The sequence below is a fragment of the Macaca nemestrina genome, chromosome 9, assembly GCF_043159975.1.
Source record: "Macaca nemestrina isolate mMacNem1 chromosome 9, mMacNem.hap1, whole genome shotgun sequence".
NCBI lineage: Eukaryota > Metazoa > Chordata > Mammalia > Primates > Cercopithecidae > Macaca > Macaca nemestrina.
In genome coordinates this window covers 116436651-116454948 of record NC_092133.1, presented here as the reverse complement: position 1 = coordinate 116454948, position 18298 = coordinate 116436651, and the positions used below count along the sequence as shown (strand labels likewise).

At 37.7% G+C, this 18298-nt stretch overlaps 1 long non-coding RNA gene across 1 annotated transcript; it reads left to right on the top strand.

The window, feature by feature from the left end:
* The first annotated feature begins 3000 nt into the window (after window positions 1-3000).
* LOC105479986 (uncharacterized) lies at window positions 3001-17915 on the top strand. The gene is made up of 4 exons (XR_986215.2): window positions 3001-3173; window positions 3487-3543; window positions 12623-12701; window positions 17243-17915. It is a non-coding gene; the product is annotated as an uncharacterized lncRNA (long non-coding RNA).
* Window positions 17916-18298: the final 383 nt, after the last annotated feature.

The following is an 18298-nucleotide window of genomic DNA, read 5'->3' as shown; positions in this document are numbered from 1 at the left end:
AGTGAGCCGAGATCATATCACTGCACTCCAGCCTGGGCGATGGAGTGAGAGATTCTGTCTCAAAATAAAAAAAAAAAAAAAAAAAAGAAAAAGAAAAAGAAAAAGATGTTAGGGCTGCTTCCGAAAATGAGAGGAGCCTCAGCAGGGATGAGGTTCTAATTCAGAGCTGTCTAGGTGAAGCGGCCAGTGATAAGGAGAATAGAATTCAAGGCAGTGTGAATAACATATGCAAAAAGAGGAAAAGACTGGGAGGTGAAGTTGGAGAGATTAGCTGGGATTAGATCATGAAGATATGTCCATTTGTGCTCTGGGTGACTATGCATATCAGTTTGCCCTAGGAGAGACTCTATTTGCACCCGTGGTCTCAGCATAACTATTATCGTCTTCCCTCCTTGACATTCAGTAAAGATTGGTTTGGCTGGGTGCAGTGGCTCACGCCTGTAATCTCAGCATTTGGGAGGCTGAGGCAGGAGAACTGATTGAGCTCAGAAATCTGAGGCTGCAGTGAGCTATGATCACACCACTGCACTCCAACGTGGGTGACAGAACAAGACCCATCTCTTAAAAAAAAGTGATTGGTTTAGACAACTAATGATCTGTCACCCCAGTTAATCCATGCCAAGGTATTTAAACTTAATCCTGAAGATAGGTCCAAGGAGCCAGTGAAATGTTTCCAGAAGGAAAGAAATATGATCAACATTTGCATTTTAGGAAGATTATTTTGGCCACAATGGAAGAAAATAATGCTGGAGGCAAGAGATGTTTTAGGAGATTATTGTATTCATCTGAGGTAGAGATGATGGTAGTCAGGATTAAAATACTCACAGTGATAATGGATAGATTCAAGATAAATGATAACTATTGAGAGAGAGGAATCACAAAGACTTGGTGATTTCACTTACTCTATGTTCATTAGCTGTTTATATATGTTACTGCCTTCTAAGATTTAGATCTAGATTCTGCTGGTAGCCTGGTGCTCAGATTCCAGGAACACAGAACCCTTGCAAGAGCTGGAAGAAGAAGGGAATGAGAGCAAGCTCCAGTGCGGTGTCTTCCCTGTCTGGAAAGCTTTCCTGTGCTGAGTAGACTCCCAGAAAATGGCTCGGGTTGAGTCCAAGGTCATGGCTGGGGCGGGGTAGTACTGGTTTGGAGTGTTAGAGACAGCGTGGTAGCAATGGCGTTCTCCCCAAAGATCTCACCCTTTGACTAGGAGGTGGGTTTGCATCCTGTAGCGCTGAGGAATGTTACAGGCTTGTGAGTTACATTTTAAAAAGTATTTTATCAACACTTCTAGAGTGGAACAAACTCCAGTCAATGCCACATGTGTTTTCCATGTGCGTTCCAAGTGTAGAGAGTAACCAAACAACTCTGTATTGAACTTGTCAGAATATAATAAAAAATTCCGCTAATTACTTCAGCATGAAGCCTACTGAACACTCGCCCTTAATCATCAGAAGCAGGTCCTATTAGTGAGCACCTTGGCTCAATAACACCTCTTCATTGTATTTCTTGGATAACTGCAAAAGCTTATCTTTCACTGAAAGTTTTTCTCATTTTTGGATCCTTTATCCCCATAATAGTCATCATTACTAACGACATCAAGGGTTCAGTGCTGGGAAAAGTACCATGCCAAGAAATACCTGAAATGGGAATGGACATTCATGTTGGAGCAGTGGTTTTTGCCAGAAATTGAACTCTAGCAATGAATTGAATTTTCTAGGCTGCCGATTTCATTGCCTGAAAGTGCAGCAAGTATAAAACTCTGCCAGTGTGGACATGCTATTTAGCACGTTTGCTTTATCTCTGAGAGGCCAATAATAATGACAGAACAAAGTTAAAGGAGCTTTGAGCCTAGGAGGAAAAATTAAAAGGTTTGTAACATTTACAAAGAAAAACAATTATTTCTCTTGATCTTTCTCATCTCTTGTTTCAGCTCCCTTTAAGCATCTATACGATCTGGAAAAAAAAAAAGAAAAGAAGAAAGAAAGTGAAAGCAGTGAAAAGAAATAGTAAGTTCTCAAGTACAGAAAAGGCATAATTATTTATATGGATATGAGAGAGTTACAGGGCAGAGTCTGTAAATGTTTATATTTGGTTTTAAAATGAAATATGGTAAGTTCCATTTACTATTCAAAAATCCAAATTTACAAAACAGATTTTTTTTGTTATTGTTGTGAGTGGGAAGAGGAGGTGGAAATGGTTGGGATAGGAGTTAATACATATTGCAAAAAAAAAAAAAAATCCTTTATTTTGCAAAATGATTCACTGAAAGCTTCTCTTAAATAATAGCTCTGCTGGTGCATTTAATTTACCAAAAAAATCAATTTTAAACAGAGTTTTGGAATAAAGTCTGTGTTAAGCAGTGGAAAGATTGCAGGCATTTAAAAATAAAAACAGACTGGGGTGAATATTCAAGTAAAGTTGCATTTTGTTAATAGACTCTTCCTAGGCAAGTGCAAGGATGAGGGCCTAAAATTGTGATGGGAGGGTCAGTGTAAGGGGAGAAACTTGAAGGAGTAAATTAGGTAGGATTGGGGTAAGAGCACCAACTTATACTTAAAAATTGGATATAATATAATCTAAGGAATGAATTATAATATGAAACCTTGCTTCAGTAAAAGTAAGTTTAAAGATTTCTAGACCAGGTGCGGTGGTTCACGCCTGTAATCCCAGCACTTTGGGAGGCTGAGGCAGGCAGATCACCTGAGGTCAGGAGTTTGAGACCAGCCTAGTAAACATGATGAAACCCTATCTCTATCGAAAACACAAAAAATTTACCAGGCATCCTGGTGGACGTCTGTAATCCCAGCTATTCAGGAGGCTGGGGCAGGAGAATTGTTTGAACCTGGGAGGTGGAGGTTGCAGTGAGCTGAGATCACACCATTGCATTCCAGCCTGGGTAACAGAGCAAGACTCTGTCTCAGGAAAAAAAAAAAAAAGTTTTCTAGGTCAAGATGATCCTTGCATTTAAGCTGGCAGGTAATTTCCTTTCTCCTTCCTAATTCCCACTGAAACAAATGAATAAATATGCAACACAGAGGTCTGCATCAATATTTACCTGGTTTCTACAAAAGCAAGTATGTCAATTAGAAAAGAGCAAAAAGTGGAGACAGAGTTGACCCTGATGGCTTCAGGCTGGTATTCCCGGGAAGACTGACAAGTGTACTTGAAAGGTAACATAAATAAAATAAAATAATTTACATTTGTCATTTGGATCTAAAAGCTTAGATTATGTTAACAGTAATTGGGAGTTGGGAGATGCGAGATAAAAGACTGTTAAATGTCTTGTTTTACATAATGGGAGGGGAGAACAGTGAATAGATATAATTTCTTGCTTAATTATGATCAAGAATTTAGGCTTGACTTTTATTGAAAGGCAACTTTTTATAGAACAAACAAAGGAAGAGAGAGAGAGAAAAGAATTACAGCATAAATCAAGTCAGTGGGAAAAAGCAGTCTTTCTATTGATTGTTTCTATTAATACAGAGATAATTTGGGAGGAAAGACTGAAACTGAAAATCACAAGCAAATACCTTGGGGCTGGTAAGCATACAACACAGAGCTACATGTCCCTTTGCTAGCTTAATGTGCCAATCAGTTTTTGGATCTACAGGGGTGGGTAGAATTGAATAGAAGTGAAGAGATACATGTCCCTTTTCTAGCTTAACGTGCCAATCAGGTTTTGGATCTACAGAGGTGGGTACAATTGAATAGAAGTGAAGAGCTAAAAGGCTGCCTACACAAAATTTGAGGTCTGTTGAGAGAAAGAGGTCAACTTAGCAAGTTAAGAGAACAGTTCCCTGTGGAAAAAGGTGACTTCTGAGTGATCTGTAAGGCCAGGATGATCAAAGAACTTTTAGGAGGAGATTCACCTCATTTGATAATACATTGATTGCTTGGCTATAATTCATTATTCATTACCTCAAGTCTTCAGAAAAGACTTTACAGAAGGTTTGGAGGTTAAAAAAAAAAAAGCTTAGTATAAGGTTTGAGGTTAGGTATGGTAGCTCATGCCTATAATCCTAGTGCTTTGGGAAGTTGAGGCAGGAAGATTGCTTGAAGCCAGGAGTTCAAGTCTGGCCTGGGCAACATAGCAAGATCCCATCTCTAAAAAAAAAAAAAAAATTGAAAAAAAGAAAAAAAGATTAGCCAGGGGTGGTGGTGTGTGTCTGTATTTCAAGCTACTAGGGAGGCTGAGGTGGGAGGATCAGTTGAGCCCAGGAGTTAGAGGCTACAGTGAGCTATGATGGTGCCACTGCACTCCTGGGAGACAGTGAGACTCTGTCTTAAAAAATAATAATAAGCAAATAAAAAAACAGGCTTAGAGTGATTAGGAGGTTGGGGGGGCGGTATGAGAAAAGGGAATAGGGAACACATCTGGGCCAGAATGAAGCTGCAGGGATCATGCTATGGGAATCAATGCTAGAGATGTTCAGAATGGAAGACACAAACATTCAGAAGCAAAATTCTCCATGAAAATGTAAGCCCCTGCAATCTCGGAGAGGGCGTTCAATTTCTTATTGAATACAGTTGAGAGAGTCAATAGTTTTGTTCATTTTGTGTTTAGGTATCGAGGGGCCATGTGACTTCTGGGGGTATACAATAGAATATCTGTATTATTAGAGTTAAAAAGATAAATCTATCAAAAAGTAATATGAAAAATAGCCACAAACCATTAAATAAGATAATAGAATTTAGATCAAATAAAGCAGTTATCACATTGAATGTATATAGTTAAACTTGCTATTAGGTCAGGCAAAATGACTCACATCTGTAATCTCAGTGTTTTGGGAGGCCAAAGAGGGAGAGTCACATGAGGCCAGGAGTTCCAGACCAGCCTGGGCAAAATCGCAAGACCCTGTCTCTAAAACAAATAAATAAATAAATAAAAATCTGGGCATCGTGGCACATTCCTATAATCCTAGCTACTTGGGAGGCAGAGGATAGGTTCTGGCCAGGAGCTTGAGGTTACACCGAGCTATAATTGCTCCACTGCACTCCAGCCTGAATGATAGAATGAGACCCTGTCTCTAAAAACAAAAACCAACAACAAAAACAAACAAAACAAACAAAAACCCTTGCTATTAAATGACAAGACAGAGGCTTGCGCTTCATGGAAGGATGTAATAGGTCATAATAGCCCAATGCTCAGGCTGCAATAACTAAAGAAGAATCCCAAGATTTTCCAAAATTATATTTTTAAAGACATAGGAGAATTGTGGAAACAAAGAGACTAGATGAGTTGAAATTCTAATTGTGAAGTGAAAATTGTGAAGTGAACTTGCAATTACTAGCCCTTTCCTTTGCTAGATGAATGGGCCAATTTGGTTAAAAAAGAGACTACTATATGCTGTTTACAAGAGACATACTTTAAATACAATACTGTTTATGAGAGACTTATTGATAAGGACACAGGAAAATGGAAAAATAAAAGGATGAGAAAAGATATGTCATGCAAACACTAAACAAAAGTTAGTTGATACAGCTCTATTAATATCACATGATGGGACTTATGGAAAGAAATCTTAATAGAGACAGAGTTTTCATAATAACAGAGGTAATTCATCAAGGAAACATGATAATTTTAAATTTGTATGCACCTAACGTAGTTAAAATATATACAGCAAAAGTTCATAGATCCAGAAGTAGAAATTGGTAATCCACAATTATAGTCAGAGATTTTAATACATCATTCTCAGCAATTGATAATAATAAAGAAAAAATATTAATAAAAACATGGAAGATCTGAATCTGATTCACAAGTATAGAGCATCACACTCAATAACTGCAGAACATTTTTTTTTTTCAAGTTTATATGAAACTTTTTTTTTGAGACAGAGTCTTGCTCTGTCATGCAGGCTGGAGTACAGTGGTGTGGTCTCGGCTCACTGCAAGTTCTGCCTCCTGGGTTCATGCCATTCTCCTGCCTCAGCCTCCCAAGTAGCTGGGGCTACAGGCACCCATCACTACGTCTGGCTAATTTTTTTTTATTTTTAGTAGAGACGAGGTTTCACCATGTTAGCCAGGATGGTCTTGATCTCTTGACCTTGTGATCCACCGACCTCAGCTTCCCAGAGTGCTGGGATTGCAGGCGTGAGCCACTGCGCCCGGCCTACATGGAACATTCACCAAAATAGAGCCTATACTAGATCAGAGTGTAAGCCTCCCAAAATTTCAAAGACTCAGAACATAAAGAAAATGTTCTTTGACTACAGTAGAATTAAACTTGAAATCAATAATAGAAAAATAAGTAGAAAATCCACAACTTCAATAATACATGTATTAGAAAAGAAGTCATAACAGCAGTTATAAAATATTTTCAAAACTTATGGAATGCAGTTTCTGACCAAAGGGAAATTTATACTTTTGATTGAATAGGGTAGAAAAAGAAAAGTCGAAAATCAATGATTTCAGTCTCCTTTCTGAGAAACTAGAAAGTGAAGAGCAAATTAAAACCAAATAGGAAGAAGGAAAAATAAAGCTAAAGCAGAAACCCATGAAAGAGAAAGCGAAGATTATTCCTAATAGCCCCAAATGGAAACAATTCAAATGTTGATCAGTGGAAGAAAGGATATATAAACTGCAGTTTGTTCTTACTGTGAAATATTATATAGCAATGAAAAGGAATGATTTCTGCTACATGCAACAACATGATGAAATTCACATATGTAATGCTGAAAAAAATAAACTAGAATGAAATTAGTCCATACTGTGTAATTCAATTTAAAAGAAATGTAAAATCAATCAAAACTAACCTAAGGTAACAGGAGTTAGAATGATGTTTTTCTTGGAGGGTTTTTGACAAGGAGGGTGTGGTACACATGAAGAGGCCTGATTCTTCCTTCAGCTGCAAGGAGTGCTGTCAACCAACAGCCATCAGCAGTCATTGACCTAGGGATTGCGTCAGCAACAGAGACATGCCTTGACCAGGGTGACGCACTCTTCCAGAGGCAGTTTACAGCTAACAACAGATCCAGGTGGGGGTATAAAGACAAAGGACTGGCCATTTTGGACAGTCACCTGTCCATTGGACAGGACAATTCATCGGACGCTTTCAGCTCCAGAGCTTTCTGTGGGTTTGGCTGAGGCTGAGGGTCCTGCATGATACCTTGACATTTTCTACCCAGGACTGCTTCCTTCCCTCATGATCAACAGGTATTGATCATGATTATTCAATAACAAATATTCTGGACACAAAACAGTCTCAGAGTCTGCTTCCAAGAGAACCCAATCTAAAATATGGTGTTAGATGGGATCCTGCTTGGGTGCTGGAAATGTTCTATAATTTGACTTGAAAGGTGGATACACAAGTGTATGAATATGTAAAACTCCATTTAATTATACATTTAAGATTTGTTCACCTTATGTAAATTGTACTGAAGAAAAAAGAAAAAAATGGCAAAGACTCAAATTGAGATTTTAAATGACTATATGGTCTTTTTAAAAAGACACACCTAGAAGATGTAGCAAACAAGATATATTACCAACATTTTGGAAGCAGGTAAATGCTGACTAACTCTAGAGAGAAAGTCAAAATCTAAGCCTATGAGCAAAGAAACCAATAAGGAGTAAGCCAGTTTCTACGCATAGCCCCAGAAAAGCTCACCGATTCTAGGTGTCAGGTTATGAAGACAAGAGTGTAGATGTGGCTGGAGTTGGAAAGGTTGGTTGAAAGGCCTTACACCAAGCAGTTAGTCTCCTGAATCCTTCCTTGACCCCATACTGCTGTGTCACGACTTCTCCCCAATTTTAGCAGCCTGAACTTGGTACACAGCAGAAGCAGAAAAGTGAGTGTGAGGTGCCTGCCCAAGCCCTTGGGAGCCCATCTTTTGCACCAGTGTGCCCTGAATGTGGGACGTGGGGTCAAAGGAGACTATTTTGGAGTTTTAAGATTTAATGACTGCCCTGCTGGGTTTTGGACTTGAGTGGAGACTACAGCCCCTTTCTTTTGGCCAATTTCTCCCTTTTGGAACAGGAATGTTTACCCAAAGGCTATACCCACATTGTAACTTGGAAGTAAGTAACTTGTTTTTTATTTATTTTACAGGCTCATAGATAGAAGGAACTTGCCTTGTCTCAGATGAGACTTTGAACTTTTGAGTTAATGCTAGAATGATTTAAGACTTTGGGAGATTACTGGGAAGGTATGATTGCATTTTGCAATATAAGAAGGTCATGAGATTTAGGAGGGGCCTGGTAGAAGCTGTTTGGGTCATAGGGGCGGATCCCTCATGGCTTGGTGCTGTCCCTGCAATGGTGAGTAAGTTCTCATGAGGTCTGGTTGTTATCAAGTGTGGCACCTCCCCATCCCTTGCTCCTGCTTTTGCCATGTGACCTGTCTTCTCCTGCTTCACCTTCGTCCCTCCTTGTAAGCTTCTTGAGGCCTCCCCAGAAGATGAGCAGATGCTGGCACAATTCTTCCTGTATAGCCTGCCCAACTGCAAGCCAATTAAACCTCTTTTCTTAGAAGTTGCCCAGTCTCAGGTATTTATGTATAGTAATGAAAAAATAGCCTAATATAGTGCCATATTGAAAATAGGCAGATCAAATGAAAGTTAACATCTTCAATAGTGAGACCTCTAGTCCTCTCCCTTCACTGGGGTCTCAGAATACCCAGTCAGTGTTATTCTCTAGCAGAAGATTCATTGATTTCTTTTTAAGGGAACTGACCAGCCCAAATGAAAAGGTCTCATTCTTTATTTCTGACTGCAAAATAGTGCTGTGTTTTTGGCACTCAAGCTATTGACTTTCAGCAGGACCCAAGTGAGTCAAGTCAACCAGGCTATTGGTTCTCGACATTCTGCACATTGCCTGGGGAGCTTATAAACTATACCTCAACCTCTCCTCATGGCTTCACCTCCTCTGGGTTTCTCACTGTATTTGGGAGAGTGCTCAAGGCAATTTAATTAGAATGTCAAAATATTTGCTGAGTGCAATTGACATCTGGGTTATACCTACATGAAGAAAACAGCAACATTTTAAAAGAGGAATATTTTTAAAATCAATAAAATTACAATGATGTTAAATGCACTCTGATTTTATATGTAAATCCTCATAGAGATTTTTATCAAAATCAGTCAAATGATGTTAAATTTTACCCCAAATAATAAAAATAAAAGGCAATATTTTTAAAAACTATTGAGGTATAACTAAATGTAGTGAAATGCACAAATCTTGGGTGTACAGCTCAATAAGTATTTTCATATGTATAAACCTATACAACCACAATCCAGATCCAGTTATAGAACATTTCCAACATTCCAGAAGGCTTCCTTGCACCCCTCTCAGTCAGTAAATCCAACAAAAGGCAACTATCTCCTGACCTCTATTACCATAGATTGGTTTTGTTTATTTTGAATTTCTTGTTAATGTAATCAATTAATACAACTGATAACATTAATAAGATTAACCTTTTAATCTTTTGTGTGTGGCTTTTATTCAACATTATGCCTGTAAGATTCATTGGTATTGCAGCATGTAGCAGTAGTTTATTATTTTCATTGCTTCCCAGTGCTCCATTTCATGAATATACCAACATTTTAAAAAATAAATTCTTCACTAGTGGTAAACATTCGGGTTGTTTTCTGATTTTTAGCTATCATACTCATGCGCATGTCTTTTGGTGAAAGTAAATATTCATTGTTACTAGAGGGAAAGCCAGGAGGGTTAATGTTGGGTCATAGAGTATACAGTACAACCTACAAAGAACTCAAACAAATTTACAAGAAAAAAACAAACAACCCCATCAAAAAGTGGGCAAAGGATATGAACAGACATTTCTCAAAAGAAGACATTCATACAGCCAACAGACACATGAAAAAATGCTCATCATCACTGGCCATCAGAGAAATGCAAATCAAAACCACAATGAGATACCATCTCACACCAGTTAGAATGGCAATCATTAAAAAGTCAGGAAACAACAGGTGCTGGAGAGGATGTGGAGAAATAGGAACACTTTTACACTGTTGGTGGGATTGTAAACTAGTTCAACCATTATGGAAAACAGTATGGCGATTCCTCAAGGATCTAGAACTAGATGTACCATATGACCCAGCCATCCCATTACTGGGTATATACCCAAAGGATTATAAATTATGCTGCTATAAAGACACATGCACACGTATGTTTATTGCGGCACTATTCACAATAGCAAAGACTTGGAATCAACCCAAATGTCCATCAGTGACAGATTGGATTAAGAAAATGTGGCACATATACACCATGGAATACTATGCAGCCATAAAAAAGGATGAGTTTGTGTCCTTTGTAGGGACATGGATGCAGCTGGAAACCATCATTCTTAGCAAACTATCACAAGAACAGAAAACCAAACACCGCATGTTCTCACTCATAGGTGGGAACTGAACAATGAGATCACTCGGACTCAGGAAGGGGAACATCACACACCGGGGCCTATCATGGGGAGGGGGGAGGGGGGAGGGGGGAGGGGGGAGGGATTGCATTGGGAGTTATACCTGATGTAAATGACGAGTTGATGGGTGCAGCACACCAACAAGGCACAAGTATACATATGTAACAAACCTGCACGTTATGCACATGTACCCTACAACTTAAAGTATAATAATAATAATTAAAAAAAATAAATTAAAAAAAAAAAAAAAAAAAGAGTATACAGTACATATGTTTAGCTTTAATAGACACTGCCAAACAGTTTAGAAACATCTGTTCTAATTTACATTCCCACCAGCAGTATTTGAGAGCTCTAGTTGCTCCGAATCCATACCACCACTTTATGTTGGTATGGATTCTTTATGTTTATTCGTTAGTTTTACCCATTCTGGTAGATATGAAAGTAGATGTGTTACTTTCATTACTTTTTTTTTTTTTTTTTGAGACAGAGTCTCACACTGTCGCCCAGGCTGGAGTGCAGTGGCACGATCTCTGCTCACTGCAAGCTCCGCCTCCCAGGTTCATGCCATTCTCCTGCCTCAGCCTCCCGAGTAGCTGGAACTACAGGCGCCTGCTACCATGCCCAGCTCATTTTTTGTATTTTTAGTAGAGATGGGGTTTCACCTTGTTAGCCAGGATGGTCTCGATCTCCTGACCTCATGATCCGCCCACTGTGGCCTACTTTTATGACTTTTAATAGCAAAAACTGCAATTACTTTTGCACCAATCTCATACAAGCTGTTAAAATTAATCATACAGTCACAGAAATTGAACGTCTGGGGCTTTACTGCCAGAACACAGAAGTTATTATAATAGCATAGAATTAAATATACTTCAGTAAATGACAAAAGTGGTCTTTCACATTAGTAGGGAAAGAGTGGATTGGCCAATGAATTGTGTTTATAATCAGTTAAAAAAAAAAAAAAAGGAAAGTGAAATGATTTTGTTTCTTTTTCAATGGTTAATTGATGAAGAGTTAATGACAGCTGGGCATCCTACATCAAGGTTGGTAATCTTGACTACTCCCAGTATCTCTATTGGTAAATAAAATATGGTTGAATTCGTTGTCTGATAAGATCAGCTCAAATGTTCTATAGTCAGTCTACACTGAGATGGTTGCTGCTTTTGTTTGTCTTTTTCAGAACTCAATTAAGCAGTGGCATTTGGTAAATCAAAATAGAAAGACAAAAGTAAAAATAAACTTGTCTGGCTTCCTCTCTTGAAAGCAGAGGAAAGATGACTGAGATGGGCCCATTCTAAGTCCCGAGGGCCTGAGGGACTCCTGGAGCTTTTTGACATGCACTGTTTGTTTTCAATGGGAAATTACTCAAAATGTAATAAGGAAATATTTTGCTGAGTAAATAGATTCGTTTACATCTTGTGGCATGGACGGTTAGAAAGAATCCTGGCCTTTTAGCTCACTTGGCTGAAATCCCCAGTCAAAGAGAGGGATTTCTCTTTTCACCAGTATTTCTGTCTTTCCAAGGGGTTCTTCCTCCTCCTCCTTTTGAAATTAGATATTTTCAGACACTTGAAATCCAGGGAGGGAAAAGAGACTTTATTCTACTGTGACGGGGAAGAAAATTATTAATGTTTTGTGGTCTCAGCCTTTCCCGTACCTCCCTCTGCCTCTCTAGAGATAATTATAGCTTTGTCAGCTCAGAGCTCAGGGTTTTATAATGCAGAACTGAGTTAATGGTGAGCCAGAGACACCACTGGACAAGTGGGACATAGGGATTACATTGGAAAGAACGAGATTATTCATGAGAAAGAAAGCTGGAGAGGAAAGGGAGGATGAATGGAGGGATAATGGGAAGTAGCAGGACTTGGCCATGGAGAGGTTTGGATTAGGAGATGAGAGGAGGGAAAAAGAGGTTTGTGGGGTCAGTAGCAATTTCTGTGGTGAGTTTTGAGAGTGGAGGAGACCCATAGAGAGGATGCGGCATGATTTACTGTGCACTAAAAGTGTAGTTCCGTCCACATTTCTTGGCGATTTTCTCCCTAAGTAAGAGTTGGAACTGATTTAATGTGTATTTTCCTTTAGAGTGCAGTTCTTTGAATTAAAATGTATGTGCTGAGGCTAGGCCTGGAGTGGGGGTGGGGGGTCCTAGTTGTATTTCGGTTACACCATAAGAGCCAAAGCTTGTATCACTCTTGGCCTTTTCCTCTCACTTCCCTCCTGGCCTTGCCCCATCTTTTTGCCTCGCAGGAAGGATCTCCTATTTCTTGTCCACTGGCTGTCTCTCTGCAGCACACTGCCTGCCACTGATTTCTCAAATGCTAATAAGGTACAGATGCATCTTTTAAAATATCAATTTAAAATACCATCAATGTCACCTCATCTTTGTCCTCATTTGTAGTCTCTGGAAAAAATCATGAGTTTGGAAATGATTATTCCTTTCAAAATGACTTCAGGATCCCCCTATCAACTGGCTATTCACAGACATAATGATATCCCTTTGAATGACAAAATCCATATGTATTAGTTGATTCTCATGCTGCTAATAAAGACATACCCGAGACTGGATAATTTATAAAGAAAAAGAAGTGTAATGGACTCACAGTTCCACGTGGCTGTGGCTGGGGAGACCTCACAATCATGACAGAAGGCAAAAGGCACGTCTTACATGGCAGCAGGCAAAAAGAGAATGAGAACCAAGTGAAAGGGGTTTCCCCTTATAAAACCATCAAATTTCGTGAGACTTACTCACTACCATGAGAACAGTATGGGGGGAAACTGCCCCCATGATTCAATTATCTCCCACCAGGTTCCTCCCACAACATGTGGGAATTATGGGAGCTACAATTCAAGATGAAATTTTGTTGGGGACATAGACAAACCATATCACCATGTCTACAGTGAAAATGTTCAATACCACGTCCTTGCTATCTCATATACCCTTTCCTTGCCTCCAAACACTATTCCAGTGCTGTGGATAGCAAGACAGACTGAAAAAAAAAATCCTGCTGTCATGGTGTTTACAATCTAGTGGAGTTATATATATATATATATAGTTTTTAATAATGGGAAGAGCTAAAGAAGGTGGTGGGCAGGAAGGTGTCTTCCAGAGTGATTGGAGAAGACTGAGTTAGGGAAATGATTTCAGAGAGATTATGGGCAGAACGGGGAAGATCATGCAGAGCCTGGTAGGTTAAGATGAGGACTTGGGTTTTTATGATACTTTATGTGAGATGGGAAGCCATTGGAAGGATTTGTGCAGAGAAGGTACATAATGTGACTTAAATTTTAATAGGATCACTTTGACTTCTGTTTTGAGAATAGACTGAAAGCAAGGAAAGACACAAGGAGACAAGTTATGAAGCTTTATAGTAATCTAGATGAGAGAGGATGGAAGCTTGCACCAGGGTAGTAGCTGTGGTTGTGTTGAGAAAACAGATTCTAGCTTATTTTTAAGGAACAGCTGATGTGATTTGCTGACAAGCTGGATTCAGGATGTGAAAGAAATAGAGGAATCAAGGATGGTTCTAGGTTTTTGGTAGGATAAATTTGCTATTAACTAAGAAAGGGAAGACTGTGGATGGAGCAGGCTTAGATGGAAATATCAGGAACTCAGTTTTGGACATACCAAGTTTAATAAGACTTCTAAATGGAGATATTGGGTAGGCACTTGTATAGATAAACTCAGGCAGTAGTTTGGGCCATCAAAGTAGATCAATGAGTTACCATTACATGGATAATATTTAAAGTCATTAGACATTTTATGATCACCAAAGGAGTGTTTATAGACAGGATAAAAGACTCAAGTAACTGGGGTACATTAATGTTTAGAAATAAGGGAGATGAGAAAGAACCAGAAAAGCAGACTGAAAAATGTGGCCAGAGAGAGGCTGTCCTGGAAGCACAGTGAAGAAAGTGCTTCAGGAAGGATGACATGATTGATGTTAAATCTTGCCAACGAACCAAGTAAAATGAAGATGAAGTTGACCATTGGATTTAGCAAAGAGGAGTTCATCAGTGGTGTGGACAGAAGCAATTTCAGTGAAGTGGTATAAGGATGAAAATCTTATTGAAGTGCTACATAGAAATGATTCAACAGAGAGGAAAATTAATACAAAGGGGAAAGAATTACTGGAACAATATCTTTTAATAGGCAAGAGAAGGTAATATATAACACTCTAGTAAAAAGGGTAGGTGTATTATTATGACAGGAGAGAAAGTAGAGAATATGGGAACAAAAGACAGATTATAGATGGATGTGGTTGTTGGAACTAGTGAAAGACATTTCTGGTTGCTTTCATTTTCTTGGTGAAACAAGAAGCAAGGTCACAAGCTGGGAGGGAAGGAGAGAAAGAATGGGGAAGAAAACATGAAGCGGTTTTCCAGAAGCGTGGAAAAGTGATGAGATTGAAAAAAAAAATGTCATATAACCAACAGAGAGCATTAAGTTCCCACAGTTCATGATAATGAATTAAAGCCAATGAACATAGTTGTGCTTTTAAAAAATTCACCCCTAAATAACTGCACCAGTGAAGATGACAAATAGATACAGAGTTAGATTTAACTAGAGTCAAGATTTTTGTCATGAGAGTATTCTGAAGCAAAAGAAGAGCAATTTTGTCAATTTTTCCTTCATGTATTTTGGGAGCCTGTTATTAGGTGTACAAGTGTTTCTAATTATGTCTTTTTGCTATGTTGAAATTTGTATTAATATGTAATAGTAAAATCAATACACTTTACATTTAAAAAGGTTACAAGAGACAAAGCAAACATCATATATTAATGTCTCTTGTAAAGTCTTCTTTGTCTTTTGTAAACTTAATGTCTTCTTTGTCTTTTGCAACTTTCTTAAATTTAAAGTATATTTTGTCTGATGTTGGCATAACCACCCCAGAGTTCTGTTGGTTACTAGTTTTGTGGAATATATTTTCTCATCCTTTCACTTTTAATCTATCTGTGGTGTTGGAGCTAAAGTGAGTATCTTGTAGACAGCAAATGGTTGGATCACTTTTTTTTTTTTAAATTCATTCTTTGAATCTCTGTCTTTTGACTGGAGATTTTAATTCATTTATAGTTAAAGTAATTACTAATGAGGAGGGTTTACTCCTACATTTTGCATTTATTTTCTATATTCCTTATAGTTTTTTTGTTCCTCATTTCCTGCATTGCTCTTTTTGTGTGTTTCATTGATTTTTGTAGGAAAAGGTTTTAATTCCTTTCTCATTTTCCTTAGTGTAGTACATTCTATAGTTATTTTGTTTATCGTTACTATGGGTATTACACTTAACATCCTAAAGTTATAACACTAATTTGAATTTACAGTAGCTTAACTTCAATAGCATACAAAAATTCTGCTTCGATACAGCTCTGTCCCCATCTGGTTTCAGTTATTAATATCATAAATTATATCTTTATACATTGTGAGCCTCAAAACATAGAGTAATAATTGGTTTTTAAAACACATTTGTCTTTTTAATCATGTTACAAAAGTTACAATAAAACTAGATTTTTAAATTGTCCATGTATTTGCCTTTACTGGAGAGCTTTATTCTTCATATGACCTTGATTTACTATTTAATGTCCCTTTATTTCAATCTGAAGATCTTTTGAGATCTAGTGGTAATAAATGCCCTCAGCTTTTGTTTATCTAGGAATGTTTCAATTTCTACCTTATTTTTGTAGGATAGTTTTTCTAGATATAGAATTCCCATTTGACAGTTTTTTTTCTTTCAGCAATTTGGATATACTTTTGAATAACTTTCCACACTTTTTGCACTTTGAAACCTTCAAGGTTTCTGAAGAGAAATCTGCCAATAATCTTGTTAAAGGTCCTGTGTGCCTGATGAGTCACTTATCTCTTCCTGCTTTCAAGATTCTCTCTGTCTTTTGATAAGTTTATTATAATGTGTATTGGTGTGGTCTCTTTATTATATCTGGAATTTGTTGAGCTTCTTGGGTTTGTAGATTCATATCTCCCATCATGTTTGGAAAGTTTTTGCACATTATTTCTTCAAATAATCTCTCTGCCCTGATCCTTTATTTATTTATTTTTTTAAGGTTCCCGCAATGCATAGGTTGGTATTCTTGATGACGTTCCACTGTCCTTGGGCTCTATTTACTTTTCTTCAATTTTTTTTGTGTGTGTGTTTCTTAGACTCAAAATTTTAATTATCTGTCTTTAAGTTGATTGATTCTTCTGCCTGCTCAAATCTGCTTTTAAATGTTTCTAGTGAATTTTTAAAATTTCAGTTATTGTAATTCCAAACTCCAGAATTTTATGTTTTGTTTTTTATGTTATCTTTTTAATGATATTTATATTTTGTTCATATCTTATTGTCTTGAGTTTATCTATATCTTACTTTAGTCCTTTGAGAGTCTTTAAGACAGTTGTCTTCATGTCTTTGTCTAGTAAAGACACCGTATTTTCTTCTGATTTATTTTTTTCCTTTGAGTAAACCATACTTTCCTATTTCTTTATGTGACTTGTGGTTCTTTTGGTGGTTGTTTAAAACTGGACATTTGAATCTTATAGTGTTTAAAACTGGACATTTGAATCTTATCGTGTGGCAACTATGGAAATCAGATTCAACCCCTTCCCCAGGATTTGCTGTTTTTCTGTTTTTGTTTTTGTCTGGTTTGGTTTTTAAACTGTTATAAGGTGTCTCTATGCTGGGATCAGCTTGAGGTGTAAACTTAGGGTAGTATTCTGAGCTGGTGTCTTTCCCTGGGCATGGGCAGTGACTTTCTAAATTCCTCCACATGTGCAGTTGCTTTACAATGTCCTAATCCTTAAATATCTAGCTCAGCAAAAGAAAAAAACGGGGGCAGAAATGAAGGGTGAAAACAAACTTTGTTTCTTTACATTCCCAGGAAGCCACTTCAGCTGCTGGGTGGGACTTGCAACAATGGCAGCTGACCTCTGTGTCTATACCTCCACAATCAGAAGCAGCCACCAGACGTTAGAACTGATCCCAGGGTTTTTCAAAGGACAATGTGTTTTCTAGCTATCCTAGTTGCTATAAGTTCCTCTAGGAATGTTGGCACAGCTGACTGGCACAGGGCTCAGATTTGGCAGCTGTGGCTGGGTAGCTGCTACCATGATAACTGCTGAAATTGACTGAAATTAACCATGATTTATAGGAAAAGACTTCCCTTGGAAGCTGCAAGCTTTCAAACAGACTACAGTTTTCCGAAATACTTACATCAGAGAAATCCTGCCAACACAATTGCTGTTTGGTGGAGAGATGAACTCCTGCCACTGCCTACTCTGCCGTCTTCCCTAATGTCATTCCTTTACTATTAGTGTTTTTAATACTATTGCCAGCAATCATGTCACAATATCAACTTATGAATAAATGTTTGATTATTGTCTGATTCAGCAAATAAATAACTTCATGAATGTTGGTTAATATTTTCATTTAGAAGAAAGTGAAGCAATCAAGAAAGATGTCAGAACTTCATTTGTTTGTCAGTGATTGGAGGGATATCTTTGTGGAGTTGGATAACAGTTTTTAAATTCCAAAAGGATATTTTCTTAATTTTTTTGTGCTAATTATAATGTAACACTAAGAGACACAACACTCTTAATTTTAACATTTAAGAATCTGAATACTTCACATTTTCTTCTGATTTTCTTCAATCTAGCCCAGATCAGAAAAACTATTTTTGTAAAGAACCACACCATATTTTATCTTTGCAGGCCATGTGGTCTCTGTTGCAATTACTTAACTTTGCCATTATAGCACAGATTAGTCATAGATAGTAGTAAACATGGCTGTGTACCAATAAAACCTCATCTGTAAACAGTAAAATTTACAATTAACATAACTTTCACATGTCATTAAATATCATTCTTTTTCTCCCCTAACCATTAAAAACTAAAAATTAATTTCAGCTTGTGGATTCTACAAAAATAAGTGGCAAGCT